Source organism: Pan troglodytes, chromosome 19 (assembly GCF_028858775.2).
Source record: "Pan troglodytes isolate AG18354 chromosome 19, NHGRI_mPanTro3-v2.0_pri, whole genome shotgun sequence".
NCBI lineage: Eukaryota > Metazoa > Chordata > Mammalia > Primates > Hominidae > Pan > Pan troglodytes.
Window position 1 is genome coordinate 82,957,129 of NC_072417.2, and position 17,072 is coordinate 82,974,200.

Below are 17,072 nucleotides of genomic sequence, written 5' to 3' on the forward strand. Positions count from 1 at the left end.
AAATTCAATAAACAAATATATCTTTTAGGATGTGGCCGTGGGAACATGAATATATTGACTGAGTTTTTGGAGAACTAAGGTGAAAAGAGTGTTCTTTATTTAGCTGCAGGTATCTGATATTTCCCTCTAAATAAACTCAGCCAGAGACTTAAGACTTCTTAAAAGTTCATTTGTATGTCTGCCCAAGTAATACATCTAAATCAGATTTTTTCAGTCTTGACTTTATTGCCATTCTGAGCCAGAATATTCTCTATGTGGGTGAGGGAGTGTTCTGTGCATTGCAGAATGTTTAGTGGCATCCTTGGCCTCTATTGACTGGATGCCAGTAGCTTCTCCAAGCCCCACCTCAATCGTGACAACCAAAAATGTCTCCAGACATTGTCAAATGGCCCCTGGCGGGGATATAGCCCTTGGATCAGAATCGTTACTGTAAATCTTGCAAAACAATAATACTTTACTACTTCTAAGGCTTAATATGTTAGTTATCTAGGATATATGGATATATATATATTTATATTCTCTTATAGTTTTTGTCATTCATATGCAATTCTCTAAGCTCTTTGATTAGTCTACTAAAAGAAAGTGCAGATTGGCTTAAACGTATTTTTTTTTTCTATTTTATAACTCTTACAACATACCCTGTATGTCTGTTATATTTTGAAAACCTATTTTAATGTGTTGGCTGTCTGTTCATTATTGATAGAAACAATTTCTTGCCTTTACTACATCACTCAGGGGATCTTGGATCTTAGTTCAGGAACAGTGTTTTGCTGGGCCAGCTTCATGTGTGATCATGTCACTATTTTAAAATATATTTGCTGATAATACAGTCTTATGTACAGCTGTCCTCAAGAGCTAGCCAACAACTGTCTCATCAGGATGGGTTTTCCATCTTCTTCTTCTTCCAGCACCTTTTTCTTCCTTCCATGATATAGACATATTGATCATGAGGGGAGGGCTCACCCCTCACCCGGAGAAGTAGTTAGGAAAGCAATATGCGGAAACAAAGCCATGAATCTGACAAGAAATGTACTTAAGGTAAGTAATAAGATGGGGTTGCATTTTTATGATGTGCTACAAAAAAATTGTCCTCAAAAAATCTAGCTCTGGAAGCCAACCATTATTCACTTTGGGGGAGCATGCCATGCAAAAGATCTCCTGGTTTTGGGAAATCACACAGTGACCTATGTTGTTTCTGCTGCCTACTGAGGAACATGGACGCAGCTTCAGTCTAAGAAAGAACGTTCAATTGAGGCAGCCACTTTCTCTGGGCCAAATTACATTCTTCATAATCTCCCAAGTGTTATATTTAATTTACATTTGAAATAGAAAATATGTGAACATAGACTTTGGCTCACAAATTATTTCAGTTTTCTGAATTCAGGAGAGTGTGCTTGTTGAAGCAGATGTTTCTGAATTTTATTTTATTACTGAAATTTCCACAAATATAAATCATTTAAAAATACATGATTTAAGAGTTTAATAACCTGAAAATGACCACCCAGCAAAGTTTTTGTATTTTTCCTCAGCATTTCTGATCATGTGTTTTCAAGAAAGCATTGAATTTTTTAGCAAAGCTTCTCATGCAGATAATCTCTTAAAGGTTTAAATCTCTTACGGAGCATAAGAAAAATAAACTATTTTTTGACTTCAATCTAAATGGAATTCTGTACTCTTTACAAGCCCCTGAATATTTCATAACTCTGAAAGATGCAAATGTAAATTTCCTATGAATCCTGATTTTATTCAAAGATTGAAGCCCTATCACCTCACTTAGAACAAATTTCATCCATTAACAACTATCTTGCAGGTAAAGGGAAGCCAAATATAAGTAAAGTACTAACAAGGCCAATTACGTTCAGGTGCATGGATGATTAATCATAAAATTCACAACGGAGGACACTCTGTGGGTAAGGAATACGATTCCTTTTTGCAAATAATGTGGTATATGTATATATTTTTCTTCTCCTTTCACATGCACTGTTTAGATTGTATATATGGAGATAAATACCCATTGTCCTTTGCACTTTCTGGATGATAAATTAGAAAAGAAAAATCCAAAGAATGAAGTTGTGCTATTTGTCCTCATTTCTGATTTGGGAAACTAGAGGAAATTAAGATGGTTAGTATTGCTATGATTTTTTTTACCCCTGAACCCTAGGAAATAGGAATTTAAAGTCCTTAAATATATTTTCTATAATCAACAAATTATAAAGTTATTTTCACTAATCTTTTTGAAAATACAAATACAAGCCAGAGGTTCTTATTCATGGCTCATTTCTCAGGACTTCATAAGACCATGAAGCACAGTGAAACCCATATATTGAATAGGTCTCATGCAGTCTGCCTGCATTGACTAAACCAAACCCACTCATTCAAACTTTATCAAATATTTTTTATCCTTTACCATGTACCAGAAACAGGACAAGGGACGCAGAATATAGAGGTGAACCAAAGAAACAGTTCTTGTCCTTAAGAAGCTTATATTTTAGTGTAGCAGACAGAGGCACAAAGAATGTAAACCAATAAAGAGAAAAACATAATTTAGATGGCAGTAAGTTATATAAGGAAAATTAAACAAGGCAATGGGATAGAAAACAATGACCAAGATGTAGAGAAAACTTTGGCTTGGGCTGTCAGGGCGTGACACTCACTAGAGAGATTCCATTTGAGCTGAGATATAATAAATAAAAATGATCTAAACATGTCGATTCAGGGAAAGACTACTCCAGGAATTGTAATCACAAAATCCTATTCCTAAGATAGGAATGGGCTGGGTGTCCTTGATTTAGAGAAGAAAATCAAAGTGTGTACTCTAGGAAGTAAGATTAGGTCCTGCTGGGGACTGAACTGTGTTTCTTAAAAATGTGTATGTTGAAGCCCTCATCCGCACTGTTACTGCATTAGAGATATGGCCTTTAAGGAGGTAATTAAGATTAAATGAAGACTAAGAGCAGGGCACTAATCTGATATGATGGGTGTTCTTATAAGAAGAGACACCAGATCTCTCTCTCTCTCTCTCTCTCTCTGTCTTTCCATGCACAGGGAAAAGACCATGTGAGGACACAGTGAGAAGGAGACCATATGCAAAGCAGGAAGGAAGATCTCACTGGAACCAAAAACCAGCCCTGCTGGCACCCTGATCTTGGACTTCTAGCCTTTCTCAGAACTGTGAGAAAATAAATTTCTGATGTTTCAGCCACTCAGCCTGCGGTCGTTCGTTATGCAACCCTAGCAGACAAACAGGGACCTAGCTTAAGAACTGGTTAAAAATGAGGCCAGTGAGGAATTTGATACTCTATGATTGGGAAAGTTTGATTTATTCTAAGTGCAATGGAATGGAGCTGGGGATATAAATTTTGGATTTATTGGCAGGTGAAACATATTTTAAAATAGACTAAAATTAAATTTCCTAAGGACAGAATGTAGACAGAAAAGAATCAAGGTTTTATGACCAAGATCCAAGTCACTCCAATATTTAGAGTTCTCCCAAGCATTTAAAGAAGGCTTACACTGATTCTATGTAGCATCTTCCAAAAAATAGAAATTCTTCACGGCATCTTTCCAAGTCATTATATGAGGCCAAAATTACCTTGATATTATAACCAAAGACAGTACAAGAGAAAATGCTATAGATCAATATCTCACATGAACTTAGACATAACATTTCTAAACAAAATATTAGCAACTTGAATCCAGAAATATGTAAAAAAGAATTATGCAACATAGCCAAGTGGGATCTATTCCAGGTATGCAATGCTTTTAAATGTTTGAAAAAAAGTCAATATAATCTACCATATTAACAGGCTAATCACATGATCATATCAGTTGATGAAGATCAAATCTATGACAAAATTCAACATCTATTTATAATTTTAAAGAACCTCTCTAAAAATAAAAAATAGAAGGAAATATCCTCAAATTGATAAAGACCATTTACAGAAAACACAAAAGCTAGCATTATACTTAATGGTGAGAATCTGAATTAGTTCCCCCTAAGATCAGGACAAGGCAAAGATGTTTGCTATCATCACTCTCATTCCATATAGTGCTGGAAGTTCTCACTGGTGCAATAAGGCACACAGTGGAAATAAAGACACTGAAATTTGTGTTAGTTAATTTTGTGTTGCTATAACAGAATGCCACAGAATGAATAATTTATTAAGAAAATTGTTTATTTCTTACAGTTTTGGAGGCTTAGAAGTTCAAGGTGCAGGGGCCCACGTCTGGTGAGGGCCTTCTTGCTGCATCATCCCATGGCAGAAGGCAAAAGGGCAAGAGTACAAGATAGAAAGAGAAAGACGGATGGGGGAAGGATGATATGAGGGAGCCAAACTCATCCTTTTAATCCAGAGCCCGCTCCTGAGATAATTAAGTCACTTCCGCAAAACATCATCAATCCATTCAGAGCCCTCATGACCTAATCACCTTTTAAAGGTTCCACTTCTTTACGCTGTTGCACTGGGGATTAAGTTTCCAATACAAAAACTTTAGGGGATGCATTCAAACTATAGCCAGTTTGAATGGAAAAAAAATTAACTGTTTCTATTTCAAATGACCTAATTGTATACATAGAAAATTCCAGGCAATCTTTTAAAAACTCCCAGAACTAATGTATAAGTTTAGCAAGATCATAGGATACAAGACCAACACACAAAAATCAATCATATTTTTATATGCTAGCAATGAATATGTGGAAAACACAATTAAGAATACAAGACTATTTACAATTATTTCAAAAAAGAGAAAAATAATTAGGTACAAATCTAATGTACACATAGGTCCTCTATGCCAAAAATGACAGAACCCAAAGGAACAAATGCAAAGGACCTTTAAATAAATGGAGAGCTGACTTTGTAATGGATAGAAAGATTCAACATAATAAAGATGCCAATTCTCTCCAACTTCATCAACAGGTGCAATTCAATTCATATCAAAATTCCAAAAAAATTTTTTTGCAGATATAGTAAAATTTATTTTAAAATTTATATCTCAAGGCACAGGCCATGGACTAAGTAAAATAATTCTGAAAGTGAATAAAGTGGGGTGGATTATTATATCCAATGTTAAGACTTAATATATGGCTACAATAATCAAGAGAGTGTGATATTGGTTGGGGGAATAGACTCATAGATCAATGGAACAGAAGAGATAACCCGAAACTAAACAACACAAATATGCCCAGCTGATTTTTGCAAAGGTTATAAAAGCGGTTCAGTGGAAGAACAGTTCTTTCAACAGATGATGTTAAAGCAATTAGATGTCCAAGGGCAAATAACTGAGTCTCAACCTAAACCTAATACTTCATTCAAAAATTAATTCAAAGTGTATTATAGATTTAAATATAAATGTAAAACTAAAAAACTTTAGCATAAAACAAAGAAAAATTTTAGGAAGTAGGGCTAGATGAGAAGTTCTTAGATATGACACCAAAAGCACAACTCATAAGATAATATAATTACTCTATTGGACTTCATAAAAATTAAAAACTTTTGCTCTGTGAAAGACTACATTTAGAGAATGAAAAGTTCATCTAAAGTTAATCTACAGATTAGAGGAAAATATTTGCAAATCACAAGATTCAACATAGGGCTTCTACTTAGAATATATAAAGAGCTCTCAAGCTGAACATTAAAAGAAAAATAAGCAGGCTGGTCTGAAGATAGCGAAGTATCTCAATTGATTGCTCACAGTTCGTTACAGATCTTACTCTTTGTTCTACACTTCCCCCCTTCTCACTACTGCACTTGACTAATAAAGCAATTAAATTAGAAAATTTATAAACAAAATTAACAAAAGATTTTTAACTGGGGAGAGATGATATCTCATTTTAGTTTTGATTTGCTTTTCTCTGATAATCAATGATGTTGAATGCGTTTTCACATGCCTGTTTGACATTTGTATGTCTTCTTTTGGGCAATGTCTATTCAAATCTTTTGCCCATTTTTTAAATCAAATTATTTGATTTTTTCCTGTAAAATTGTTTGAGCTCCTTATATATTCTAATTATTAATCCCTCATCAGATGGGTAGTTTGCAAATAATTTCTCCCACTCTGCACATTGTCTCTTCACTTTGTTTATTGTTCCCTTCATTCTGCAGAAGCTTTTAAACTTGATTTGACCCCACTTGTCCATAACCAAAAGACAGGCAATAACAAATGCTGGTGAGGATGTGGAGAAAAGTGAACCCTTGTACACTGTTTTTGGGAATATAAATTAGTATAACCACTCTGAAGAATAGTTTGGAGGTTCCTCAAAAAGTTAAAAATAGAGCTACCATATGATCCAGCAATACCATTCCTAGGTATATGACCAATAGAAGGGAAATCAATATATTGAAGAGATACCTGCACTCCCATGTTAGCTGAAACACCATTCATAATAGTCAAGATTTGGAAGCAATCTAAGTGTCCATCAATAGATGAATGGATAAAGAAAGTGTGGTACTTATACACAATGGAGAATTATTTAGCCACGGAAAAGCATGAGATCCTGTCATTTGCAACAACATGGATGGAACCGGAGATCATTATGTTAAGTGAAATAAGCCAGGCACAGAAAGACAAAGATCACATGTTCTCACTTATTTGTGGGAGCTAAAATTTAAAGCGATTGAACTCGTATACATAGAGTGTAGAGGATGGTTACCAGAGGCTGGGAAGGGTAGTTGGGGTTGGTAGGGAAGATGAAAATAGCTAATGGGTTAAAAAAAAATGAAAGAATGAATAATACCTGGTAGTTGATAGCAAAACAGGGTTACTATAGTCAAAATAATTTAATTGTATATTTTCAAATAACTAAAAGAATGTAATTGGATTGTTTGTAACACAAAGGATAAATGCTTAAGGAGATGAATACCCCATTTACCCTGATGTGATTATTATATGCATTGCACACCTGTCATCTGGATGTCCAAGCAGAAGTTTGTTGCAGAGGTGGGGCCTCATGAAGAACCTCTGCTAGGGCAGTGTGGAAGAGAAATGAGGGGTTGGATGCCCCAGAGTCCCCACTGGGGCACTGCCTAGTAGAGCTGTGAGAAGAGGGCCACCATCCTCCATACTCCAGAATGATAGATCCACCAACAGCTTGCACTATGTGCCTGGAAAAGCTGCAGACATTCAACACTGGCCCCTGAAAGCAGCCAGGATGGGGGTAATATATGTATATATATCCATGCTAATATCCATGCTATGTAATACACTATATATAGTGTATTTTATATATATAGTGTATAATATATATAATACATATATATAGTGTATATATATAGTGTATATATTATATATAGTGTATATATAGTGTATATATTATATATATAGTGTACATATTATACACTATACACTATATATAGTGTATAATATAGTGTGGATATTAGCTTTTAATTAAGTTGAGTTTTAACCCTAAAATTCTTTAAAACATCTTTTCAAGTATCTTATTACCAGATTTTAGCCAAGATAAACAGCTGATATTTCTGGCCTTTGCACAAAATCCAGAAGCATTCTAAAGACAGCTTACAGAAAGGAAAGTTTCACCAGCTACAAATGGAGTACAACTCATATGTTTCTCCAGCCATCTTTTCTAGGGGTCTCAGCTTCTCAGCTGTTCATCTACACACAAAGGCCCCAAAACATCGTGTGCCTCCCACAGATGGAAGAAGATGGGAAATCAAATACTGTCCAAGGAAGGAAAAAAGATTAATAATGAATTGGTATCCCAAGAGTCACACAAATATCAAACCAAGAGGGACTAATTCCCTGAGCAGGAAGCTAACCTAAGCCACAATGGGAATTGTAACCAACAGACTACAAAACGGAGCAGTGTCCACTGTGAACGTTGCATGGAATCCAAAGTGGCCTGTGTGAGTGTAACTTTGTTTTACCTCAGATTTTGCTATTTAATTTAGTTCAAAGAATTTTTAAGGTTTGCCATGACACTAATATGATTCTTTTAATACTATCTTCCTATTGTTTGGAATAAGGGATCTCTAAAATTTTATTTTATTTTATTTTATTTCTCATTTTTTAGGAGTCTAATTTAAGGAATGGATCTTTTAGCCATTGAATTTTGAATGGTGTACTTAATTCCAATAGCAACTCAATCCAATACCCTTTCTCAGAGAAGAAGTGATTCCAAAGATCAAAGATTCCCCCATTTTCCCAGAAATAGGCTGAGAGAGTGAAACATTCTTTTTGCTATGGACAGTTAAAAATGGTGTTTTCCTCCTGTACCCCGAAATTTGTTGGGGGCTGTGAGTCACAGACCAGTTAATCTGTCACATTGGGTAGGCCCTCCTGTGATTAGACTTGCTCAGCACTAACCAGGCAGCACAGGTCAAGATGACAAAAGCCCCTTATGAATGGCACTTCTTATGACAAACTCCCAAGAGCTTGACACACTTGAAACAGAAAAAGTTGTGGATTCCCAGCCATTTTCAGACTGGCCACCTGACCTGACCTGACCCAGAAATCATGCCCCATGGATGGTGGGAACCAAGAGAGAAAGCGCTCACTTGATCACAGGTCGAGTTCTTAAGGACATAAACAAGAGGAGACAGAACCTCAACCAGTACCCCTCTTTATGGCAGAACACATAAATACAAAGACAAACAAAAAGATTTCTGGGAAGAAAGGGATCAAACAATATAAATATTCATATCACAAAATGCCTAAAAGTACACTAAAGTTGCTATACCCCAAGACTAGTCACACAGGCCCCTTTTTCTCATTAATAAAAACCTTGCAGAGGAGAGAAACAGTAATTTTTACCATCTACTCTACTGGACTGACCAAAGGAGAGAGCAGGACCTTAGCTGGTAAGAAATTCTTACCTCTTTTGCTGGCTTCTTAAGTTCCTGGGTCTTTTTATTGAGGCTTCCAGAAGAACAGATAGGCTTTGGTGATTTTGCCCAAGGCACAATAACTATGGAAGCCAAGGCCCTTGGTCCCCAAAAGGTTTGTTGAAAAATCACTGACATAAGGTAGATTGAGTAACAGGAGAAAATGCATACAAATTTATTTAATGTGTGCACATGAGAGCCTTAAGAATAAAGATCTTACCTCCCAACGAAGTGCAAAATCGTATATACCATCTTGAGGCTACAGAAAGAATGGACGCTTGGAACCTAATAAAACAGATTATGGGAGGGGAGAGAAGAAGAATTCTGTTGAGAGAATTACTAGGGAGAATGAATGGATCCAGGAAAAGATATTAACTTATAAGCAGTAGTTCTCTTTGGAATTTTAATAATTCTTGGAGACCATCATTATACTTGTAAAAGGATCGGCTCAGGTGCAGTTACATTCTTGGTCTTTTCTGCAATAGATAATGAGATAACAAGGAGAGGAAGAAAAAAACAATTATTCTGCTTGGTGGGTCTGGATCTTAGGCAGCTAAAGGAACTTTCATCTTCTACAAGAGGGATGGTATGGAGGGAAAGTTGTCAGAGAGACCTGGAAGCTTCTTCATTTCAGTATGTCTGTCATGAGCAGTGAAAGGTTAGAGATAACCAGTTCTACACGTGTTTATGTCTTTTGACAATGTCAGGCTTTTATTAACACTGTTTCAATCACAAAAGTCATGCATTGCAATGAGTTCCCAAGGAGGTAACCCTCCTTAGTACTTCCCGTTCACTTGGTAGTCAGTGCTGCAGACACACAGGCTCAGGCCACTCCACAAGTCTGTCAATATTGCAAACCATACATAGTAGTATACTTAATCAATGCGTAAATGTTATAGATTAAACATTCCACAACAAACAAAGTAATATTTAGCATCAAAAGGAAAAAGAGGAGAAAGCATTAATGAAGCGATCCAGGGGGAGCGAAGAAGTAAAAGGAGTCCTGGTTTGGGCCTGGAAGTCCCTGGATATTGCAAGGAAGAATCTTTGATATGGCAGAGCCTTGGTGGCAGATGCTGAGTTCCTAGCACAAGTGACTGGAAGGTGGTGTCAGTTAAGATGGCCGATCTGGGCTGCTGAAGGCCTGCTCCTTTATGGTTAAAGAGTCCTCCAGTGAGAAATGATCATGGAAGAGTGTACTTGTTTTTGTCCTTATCTGGTTAGATGCAGTTCTTTATTTTTTTGTTAATTAAGCAAAACATCTTACCCTTGAGGGCAAAGTGTCCTATGAAATATAAAATGGAGTTAGTTATGTCAAGGATACTCTATAAATGTAAAAATGGCATATTTTGGGGATATTGGTTTCTGAACTCTAACAAACTCTTCCTAATTTTTATGACCTCCTGCAAAGGGGAAGTTCTGGGAGAAGGTCAGACAGATCTTACTTCTGCAGTCTTCTCAAGTGTCAAGGGGACGTATTTTGGAGTAGTGTGTCCTGAACCCCCATCATTAATCAATGAAGATAAACCTAATTTACAAAGTAAATTTATGACTAGAATAAACTGGTCCTTTTTCAGTTCTTTACTTTTCCTTTGTACAATTTAGATAGAGAATCCAGATGTTTATGGCAAAGTTGATCAAATAAGAATGAGGGAAAACCAAAGGGAACTGATGAATACTTGAAAAAGACAATTGGAGAAAAATATGCTATTTTCAGTCATGAAATAGTAACACCTTTCAATGACTCCCCATGTCTCAGATGATGGGTTACCCATGTCTCAGATGATGGGTTAAGGCCTTGCATACTATTCATTCAACCCTTACAGCAGCCTCAAGAAGCCATGATTATTATTGCCATTTTATAGATTAGAAAACAGCCTTAAAAGAGGTTACATAATATATTGAATTTTTTCGGAGTTTGTAAATGGTGAAGTCGGCACTAGAACCCAAGTCCCTCTGCCTGATTCTCCTGAAGTGACACTATGATAAGAAGCTTCTCTGCACAAGGTCAAGAAACAAGGGCTAAGTATTTAAAATATTTTGGCATGCAGTGATCCTATGTGTTTAGGTAAGGGTAAAAATAGCATCATTCTCATTTTCTCTTGATAAGTCTTTAGGTCATGGAAGATTTAAATATAAATGCTTTGGGATTCAGTGGTACTGTGTTTTCTCATTAAAAAAAAGGATTGAATTTCAAGCCAAGGGATTTCTGGAAAGAGTCATGCATGAGAGACAGCGGTAGTACTCCGGAGGTCCCGCCATATTGGGACCGGTCCTAATTGGCAGAAAGAAAGGGAAAGATTCATAATGAATATAATAACAGGGAGAGATGGAACAAAAAGGGCTCCATTCTCTTCTCTTTCTAATCAAGGGCCCTGATAAAAGACACACAGACACACAGCAAGAGCATTCCAAGGTTGAATCATAGGATCAAACTTTATTTCCAAAGCTGCTGTCTTTTAAAATGTAGGTTCAGAAAAACAAGCCACCAACAATCACACAAATTCTCTCATCTTGGGCCAAATTTTGAGCCAAACTAAAACAGAATATTTTCTAGAAGCTTATTAAATGTTTGGCAACATTAAACAATCTCTTATTTGTTATAAAATTATTCTTAAGCTCTCATAGCTTCAATGATACTAATAGGTCTAAGTAAAGAGACAAATATGGGGAGAAATGCTAATGATGACTATTCAAATGGACTAATGTGAAACAAAAGGGTGGGAAAACTTCAATCACTCTTTTTTGTATTATTACAGGTGCCCACTTTGATGACTTGTACTAGCGCCTTTGATCTCCATCATAGAAAATGCTCTGCTCCATTTCAAAAGAGATTGTCATATATGCCATTTGCCATTCACTGGCCTTTGGATCAAACCAACAACAGACCTCACAGATAGAATTCCACCAATGGCCATTCACAAAGAGGTAAATTGTAGGTCTTTTGCATCACTTCTAAATATTTTTTTAAGCAGAGAGCAGTTTACAAAAAAAAAATCTGTTAACTAATATTGCCATCTGTTCTGATCTCTAACAAGGCTTTGAGTCTGGGCTTTTATCATAAGGGATTGTGCCAAAGTCCTTTTATTTTCGGCTATTTTAAGGAATGAACAATTAAGCTTGGGTAGACTATGCAGTAAATGTTTCTGAATGTCAGCTTATGTCTTTGCTGCTGCTGCTAGTAACACTCCTAACTGCAATTCAAACCTTGATTTTTAGATAAGGATGCGCTGCTGAGCCATGATTAACCAAAGGAGACTTTGAATTTTCCATGGGAATTTTCCTACTGGCAGATAATTTTCATCTTGTAGCCAGTAACATACCTATTTTTGAGAGAAAGAGAGGCATTTTGCCATTATGAGGAGCAGAATGAATGTAGCTGGTCCTTCTAAGGACTGAAAGTGTGGCTTATTAGCACTGTTTTAATCATCTGGAACTAAATTTAAAAAGGCAGTGCAGCAGAGTGGAATAAACTGGGAATTGTAGTCAGAGGTCAAGGGACAAAAGCCAGAATTTGCCATTTAGTAGCTAACCTTGGGTACGTCAATTCAAACTTCACAGCCTCTGTTTCTTTATCCTTTATCTGAGACTAATAACATGGGCTTATCTCGATGAACAGTTGATTTAATACTTATGAAAATAGTTTGTAAGTGGTAAAGTTCTGCATGGATATTGAATAAATAATACCTGGGCCACAAGGCCCAGTTCTAGGAATGTGAGAGAATATTAATTATAAAGGGTTAATAAATAATGCAATATGGAAAAATGAAATACTCATTAATATTAGTTTTCTATTGTTACATAACAAATTACCAAACTTTATGACTTAAGACACGTTTATTATCTCACAGGTTCAGTAGGTAGGGGGTCTAGGTGTGGCTTAGCTGGGTCTTTTGGAAAGGATCCGTCTAGAATCAAGGTGTCTGCCAGACTGAAAAAAAAAAGGAAATTCTGCCATTTGCAGCAACATGCATGAAACTTGAGGGCATTATGCTTAGTGAAATAAGTCAAGCAGATAAAGAAAAATACTGTATGATCTCATTTATATGTGAAATCTAAAAAAAATCAAACTCAAAGAAACAAAAAGTAGAATGGTGGTTGCCAGGGGGTGGGGGGGGGGTGCGGGGAAACGAGGAGATGTTGGTCACAGGGTACAAACTGTCAGATATGAGATAACTAAGTTCTACAGGCCTAATGTGTAGCATGGTAATTATAGTTAATACTGTATCCTATACTTGAAATTTGCTAAAAGTGTAGATCTTAAATGTTCTCGCCACACACACACACACACACACACACACGCACACGGTAACTCACAGTAACTATGTGAGGTGATGGATGTGTTATTTTGAATATATGTTCCCACCAAATCTCATGTTGAATTGTGATCCTCAGTGCTAGAGGTGTTTGGTACTGTCCTTATGATAGTGAGTGAGTTCTCATTTCTCGTAAGATCTGGCTGTTTGAAAGTGTGTGGCATCTTCCCACACACACTGTCTCTCTTGCTCCTGCTCTGGCCATGAGATGTGCCTGTTTCAACTTTGCCTTCAGCCTTGAGTAAAAGCTCCCAGAGGCTTCACCAGAAGCTGAGCAGATGCCAATGCCATGCTTGTACAGCCTGCAGAACTGTGAGCAAATTAAACCTCTTTTCTTTGTAAATTACCAAGTCTCAGCTATTTATTTTCTTTTTCTTTTTCTTTTTCTTTTTATTTATTTATTTTTTTGAGACGGAGTCTCACTCTGTCTCTGATCTGGAGTGCATGACACGATCTCGGCTCACTGCAACCTCTACCTCCCAGGTTCAAGTGAAACCTGCCTCACCCTCCCGAGTAGCTGGGATTACACGTGCCCACCACCATGCCTGGCTATTTTTTTTTGTATTTTTAGTAGAGATGGGGTTTCACCACATTGGCCACGCTAGTCTTGAACTCCTGACCTCAAGTGATGTGCTCACCTTGGCCTCCCAAAAGTGTTGGGGTTACAGGCATGTGCCACTATGCCCAGCCTTCAGCTGTTTCTTTACAGCAATGCAAGAATAGCCTAACACAGTTAATTAACTTTATTGTAGTAATCATGTCACAGTATCTCTATATATCTGATCATCACATTATATATTTTAAATTTTTATGATTTAATTTGTCAACTATGTCTCCATAAAACTGAAAAAAACTCACAATTAATTACAAGAACAACAGCAAAAGCTCTTGGCCGGAGCTGGATTCTCATCGGAAAGCTTGACTGGGGATGGATCCACTGCAAGACCGACTCAGGTTGTTGGCAGGATTCATCATTTTGTGGTTGTAAACTGAGGTTTCTGGCTTTTTGCTGACTGTTAGCCAGGAGTTCCAAGAGGCTGCTGGCAGTTGCTTGCCACATGGCTCTCTCCCCAAACCTCTTACAACAAGGCAGGTCATTCCTTCAAAGCAAGCAAGAGAGAAAGTCTCCAGCATGAGCCTGCTAGCAGGGCAGCTTTATGTAATGCAATATAATCACAGGAGTGACATCAGCACCTTTATCATATGAATGACATAATCACAGTAGTGACAGCCTATTACCTTTGCAATTTTATTCGTTAGAGGCTAGTCTCAGATCCTGCCTACACTCGACGGGGGCAGATTTCACAAAGGCATGGATACCTGGAGGCAGGGATCATGGGGGCTTCCTTAGAGTCTGTGCACCACACTATTCATTATTAGGTCTCTGAAATTTAAATATATACATCGGAGTATTTTTTTATTCAGTTCATTAAACACAGATTTTAGGTATCTGCCACATCTCTGCAAAGTGTAAAATATACACAGCAGTATATTTATCAGCCCAAACTGGGTATCTCGCCCAGATTATTTTCCTCTAAAGCAAGATGAAGTTTCTTTTAGTTCAATGAAGTTGGGTAGTCAGAGTGAGTGTTGTCTTCTGGGTGAGCTATCTTGGGATTGCTCTTCTGTATCTAGTCTATCACTCTCCATCTTGCTCTGTACCCTGGAAGGCTGACCTGTATAGGCTCCATTAAGTCTTCTGAAATCCAGTTGTGTTCAGCCAATGGGAGCCTACAATTGAAGAGAAAAGAGTAAGGTCACTTTATCTAACCCCTAAGCCCCTCTCTGTGGCGTCAACTGAGGCTGCCTGTGTCCCTCTCCTGAGCATTATCTTCTTTTTATGGCAGTTCCTCTACAGGAGTCTCTCCTGCCAGGATCCAGTAACACCTCTCTTCCTTTGTCATTTAGGCCTAGGGATAACAACAATGTGGGCATTACTAGCCCTAGGCTACCACTGTGTTTTAGTTTTTGCCTCTGTTTTTTGATTTCTCTGAACTCCTCCCATAATTTTGCTAATAGTTTCTTTATTAAATCTTCCTCAAGTCCATTGAATATGGTCTTGTTTTTTCCTTGCTGGGACACTAACAGATATGCCACCCAAAGAGTTAATGTCCTATGAGCACAGCAGTTAGTTCATAAGGAATAATCAAAACATGGTTGTTGAATGAATGAGGAAAAGAATGACTCTTCCCCAGTAAATGTGACCTTTTTCCCATTTGATAATTCAATGTGTTTTGAGGGGCTTCCTTTACCTTGCACAGTTCTGGTAACGAGAGCCAATGTGATGATCCATATTTCCTGGAAATGCTTCCCACAGGTCTGGGATTATAAATATTGTTTATTCTGGAATGAATAAGAGCATTGGTTTTCTTCTTTCTCTCTTACTCTTAGCCAAAAGATATGCATGGGGTCAAAAGCAGCAAGATGGGTACATTTACAACAGGATCTCAGAGTTAATTTCTGAATTTAGTAATGTCTTAATATACATCTGTGGTAGGAAAAGCAACAATGCAGAAGCAAAGATTACAACACTAATGGAGAGTTACTGCAATGTGATGGAAAAAGATAAAATAAGTATGAATATTGGATAAAGCTAAGACTTTAAAAAATAGGCACTCTATCAGGAAAATCTAAGTAAAAACATGTGAGATTATGGAACAAACACTCAAGGAAGTATAAAGCGTTTGAGTTTTAAAGATAACCAAAAAGACATTTGGCTGGGTATCCAATATTGAGTGTTGACAAACGGGAAAATATATGGGATTAAATCAATAATTTTGACATCTTGGCATGGCTGGTTTATAGGACTATTTCATTGTGTTCTGGTATCAATATTTGGCCACTGCTGTCTTATCAATAAGATATCATTGAGATGTCTCAACCATTTGTTTTAATCACACAGGCATGAGTTATCATGGCTTCCAATAGGAAATAAGCAGCTGTCAGACTTCTGGACTTTGTCTTCATTCCTTTCTCTTATTAGTTTTGACATTACAGACACAAGATATCCTGGATGGACCAAGGACTTTGGAGTATGAATACCATTCCTAGACATAGAATCATCTTATTTGTTTATTTGCCAGCTCATGGGCCCCATAGAGTTCCTCTCTGTTAGTCTACTTCCTGTTCTACTGTAAAAGTAGGACACAGGATGACATGCCTGAAAATCTACTCCTCTGAGTTTTAAAAGGGTAAGAACCCAACTCAGATACTATTCATAGGGATCCTTAGTTTTAAGCTGTACTTTGTATACTTGGTTTTATGTAATTTTCAAAGAAGAAAATGCATTTGCCTACTTACCTCTACCAGGACTCAATTAGTTACTTATGACATTACACGTGCACAGAATGTTCTGTTTATGAACATCTTCAGAGAACTTTACTAATTTTCTATTCCTATTTTTGAAATCTTGGTGGAAATCACAAGTTCTAGTAGCAGTTGTGGCAGAGATACAAGAAATACAGTGTTGAACCCATGGGCTAGAGACTTGTGTTCCAGACCTAGATCTGCCACCAACTGACTGCAGACCATTGATCACATTACATCTGTGGGTTCCATTCTCTTCTTCTGAAAAGGTAACATACAAAAATAAAAAGTTTGCATGCATAATCACTGTGATCCATATAGTTTTAAGATTCTCTAATGCATACCCTAATTTTCACTTGCTCAAAATACATATAAAACTTCTGAATTAACCTAATTTGAAATATTTATTGAACATTTACTTTATTCAGAGATAGGTGTGGGTAATACACATAGAATAAAATAACATAGTTATTCAGCTTTTTTTGTTTTGTGTTGTGTTGTGTTGTTTTGTTTTGTTTTTGAGGCAGAGTCTCACTCTGTCACTCAGGCTGGCATGCAATGGCGTGGTCGTGGCTCATTGCAACCTGTGCCTCCTGGGTTCAAGTGATTCTCC

The 17,072-nt window shown here is 37.0% G+C and overlaps 2 long non-coding RNA genes across 2 annotated transcripts; one reads left to right on the forward strand and one right to left on the reverse strand.

Moving 5' to 3' along the window:
• Nucleotides 1–641: 641 nt before the first annotated feature.
• LOC100614898 (uncharacterized) lies at nucleotides 642–16,711 on the forward strand. The gene is made up of 6 exons (XR_675465.5): nucleotides 642–1,038; nucleotides 1,811–1,910; nucleotides 3,046–3,171; nucleotides 7,571–7,859; nucleotides 11,597–11,765; nucleotides 16,580–16,711. It is a non-coding gene; the product is annotated as an uncharacterized LOC100614898 (long non-coding RNA).
• Nucleotides 13,994–16,604, reverse strand: LOC134808919 (uncharacterized). Its single transcript, XR_010153178.1, has 3 exons — nucleotides 15,406–16,604; nucleotides 14,830–14,884; nucleotides 13,994–14,253 (listed from the first exon to the last, which is right to left on the reverse strand). It is a non-coding gene; the product is annotated as an uncharacterized LOC134808919 (long non-coding RNA).
• Nucleotides 16,712–17,072: the final 361 nt, after the last annotated feature.